Source organism: Pithys albifrons, chromosome Z (genome assembly GCF_047495875.1).
Source record: "Pithys albifrons albifrons isolate INPA30051 chromosome Z, PitAlb_v1, whole genome shotgun sequence".
Taxonomy (NCBI): Eukaryota; Metazoa; Chordata; class Aves; order Passeriformes; family Thamnophilidae; genus Pithys; species Pithys albifrons.
The window spans coordinates 51,862,302-51,865,838 of record NC_092497.1 but is presented as its reverse complement, the minus strand read 5'-3'; positions in this window follow the sequence as shown (position 1 = coordinate 51,865,838).

Here is a 3,537-nt window from a genome sequence, read left to right as displayed (position 1 = left end):
TTGCCTATTTTTTTCCAGAGGTCTCCCTTCAGCCCACCAGGGGAGGCTGATAGAGGATGTTTTCAAGCATTTTGTTGTATCAGTTCTTGCTCTGTCTGATTTGATCCATCAAAAGAGAGAAATTGTTTTGCTTTTGTGACAAAGAGCTCCTGTTTGTCTCTGTAAAAGTGTCTGTGTTGAGAGTCAAGAAAAAAAACCAACCCAAAGTGAAGATGTCCTAAAATTATAGATAAAACCATTTTTACATATATATATATATTTGAAAAGAAAAGAAAAGAAAAGAAAAGAAAAGAAAAGAAAAGAAAAGAAAAGAAAAGAAAAGAAAAGAAAAGAAAAGAAAAGAAAAGAAAAGAAAAGAAAAGAAAAGAAAAGAAAAGAAAAGAAAAGAAAAGGTGCATTTTAACATGGCCCAGAAATATCTTCTTAGCAGTTAGACAAAGAAACAGAACCAAATATGTATTCAGGCACTGCTGGAATATAATGTTCCAGCTCCTTCCACACCAATTCCTACCAGGGATTTAAGTAATTCAGGCAGCAGACCTTCAGGCAAACTGAGGATTTCCTGGCCATTTTAGTGACATGAAGAACATTGGAAAGGTTCATACTATCATTTCCCCTCTGGTGGTGACCCATTAATCTTTCCAATGCTACAGCAAAATTATAAAATGTGGAATTCTGCACCTTTTTGTCTTCCATTGTGGAGTTCTGTAGAATTTAAGAGGCTTCATGGCATGTCCTGGGGACAATTTGAGGGACTTTGACAGAGCATCAGTTTTACTGTGTGTTTATATAAAATCTTTTAAGTCCTTAAAAATTCCCAGCTGGCACTACAGGCCTCAGCCCCAGCACAAAAGGGATGAACAGAAGGATTTAAGATTCTTTCTTGTGTTCCACAAGTAGCCAATTCACCTCATGAAGCCAATCGAAACAGATTTGGAATGGAACAACATTAATAGTAAGGATGTGCTTATTTGGGAATAGGTTTGAGGATTTCCACCACATTCTCTTTGCTGATGTGGGGCAGGACTCATCAGGACTCACACTCCATCTCACAGCCTGTGGTTCCAGCCTGGCTCATTGTGGGATTTTCCCAGAAGCGAAGCTAAAACTGTCCCTTTCCCTTTGCCTTCACATTTCTGAATTACAAGTGTAACTGGGACAGAGTTTTTCAATTTCTTGAAGAGCCTTGATTAATATTTTGTGACAGAAAACGACAGCTGGGAGTGAAAAACCTGCTCTTTGTTGATGAAACACTGAAAATTCAAGTTCTGTGCCCTTTTCACCAGAAAGACCAGCTTTAGCTGAAAGAAAACATTCAGAACTCATGTCCAGAGCTGAAAATCTTTTTTCTTTCTTTGTTGTGTGGGTTTTGGTTGCTTTTTTTGGTTGGGTTTTCTTGGGGGTTTTTTGGTTGAGGCAAAACTGGTAATAAATTGCTTCCACTGCAGACATGTTGAAATGGCAGAAAATCTGCAGAGTGGCTCCTGGACACCTGAGAGGCAACTCAATAGCCTAAGTGGCATAATGGGGCAAACAAAAAGTGATGTTGCTCTTTCTGCAGCTCTGATACAACCACTTCAGCTCCAGGCTAAAGTAAAGGAGGAGGAAAGTAAAGGTCTGCAGTGATCAAACAGCTCATGTTAATTTGCAAAATCTCAGTAGGATGCAGTGAAAAAAAAAAAAAAGACAAAACTCATTTAATTGGAAAACTTACTTTCTGAGTTTCCAAAGATCAGTATTCCTTTACATTCCCAAGCTGCAGCACTGACCTGCAAACAGGCAGAGCAATTATTTGCAGTAACCAATTCAAATCTTTAGGCAGCCAGCACAGGGCAGGTTGATGCATCAAAATCATAAAACTGACCCAGAAAAAGCACTCAGAATTAGACAGATGCAAAATGCTCAGGAGGGCTGTGCCAAAATTTGCAGGGATTGAAACTCTTTGTCAGGCTTCAAACATAGCATGAGTCACGCCTAAGTTTACATCACTGACTCAGAAGGAATAAATTACATTTCCTGATGTATAAGCTCTCAGCTTGAAGGAATAAAAGTACAAATATATGTGTGTGTGTGTGTGTGTGTGTGTGTGTGTGTGTGTGTGTGTGTGTGTGTGTGTGTGTGTGTAAAGTACTTTAAGTACTTTAAGTACAACTAGAACTGAAGTGGTGGATTTTTGGCATGGTATTAATTCAAAATACACAAGGAATGATCAGAACCAAGGTCACTGTGGTGTAGCAGTTTCTTCTGATTTCTTTACAGGTTTTGTCCTGTAACATCAAATAAGGCCTCTATTGTTACTGCAGACAAATTAAGGGTGATGTAGGAACCAGTAAATGAGATTTAAGATTACCAAAAACCAGTTCAGTGTCATGTCAGGAGTTAGTGGAAATGGAGAACAACTCAAGGGATATTCAGTAATGGTGAAGAACAGACCTTCTTGTAGCCTCGTTGTGCTGTGTGCTGAAGGAATCTGCAATGATATGGAATCTCCTGGTCCTGGATTATCAGTCCATTAACCCAGGAGAAGTGTGTGCTCTCTGCTCACCCCGACCATGCGGTCTCTGAGAGCCCCCAGAAAGGACACACAGGGACCACTGGCCAGGACAGGAACAAAGAGGAAGTTTATTCAGGGGAACAGGTTTATATGGACTTAGGAGGGATACAAACTCACCAATAAGGGACAAGGGGGGAGTCTGGCTTTGGGCCAATAGGAGTAAGGGGATTTACATTCAATGGAAAGGGTTTCAGGTAACATGAGGTCACTGTCCTTCTCCCAGCCCCCTGGCCTGGCGGGGTATTCTGGGAAGAAGAAGCAATGACAATGCAGTTTTTACATTTAGTACATTCAAACCACATTAAAAACATCAGTTGTTAAAGCATTCTCAGTGGCTGGTGCACTTTCTTCATCAGCCCATTTCTGACACAACATCCTCCAAGCCATGTATTGAGAATGCATTGCTACAACCCACCTCATAGATGCTTCCTGAGCTCCTGGGGACAGTTTCTGGAATGGAATGTTGCATCGAGCCTTTTGAAAACCAACAATTAAAATCAACAACAGAAATACCAGTGTTGCTACAGCAAGACTGGTATTTAAGGGAGGAGAGGAAAATGCCACCATTTAAAAACCTTGAAGGACAGAAATGAGCCTGTTCCTTCAGGCTCCCTGGAATACAGTGTTACTTCCCAGCTAGTGGACCCATGGCTTTTCTCCCTGTCTCCACAGTGACCTTGGTTCTGATCATTCCTTGTGTATTTTTAATTAGTACCATGCCAAAAATTCACTACTTCAGTTCTAATTGTACTTAATGTGCTGCCTGAAAATCTTTACTGCTTATGTAAAGTTGCCTCATATTGGCATGAGGGGCAATTATAGAAAATTTTAACAACAGCAGCTGAGATGTATGAGAAATAAACGTATTCATTTGTTCAATTCATTGTTATCACAGTGAGAGCTACATAATAGTCTGTGAATTCTTTCCTGTTTCAGTTAAAGTGAGACTCTTCCTCTGAGGTCAAGTGGGAGTGGATGGGGCC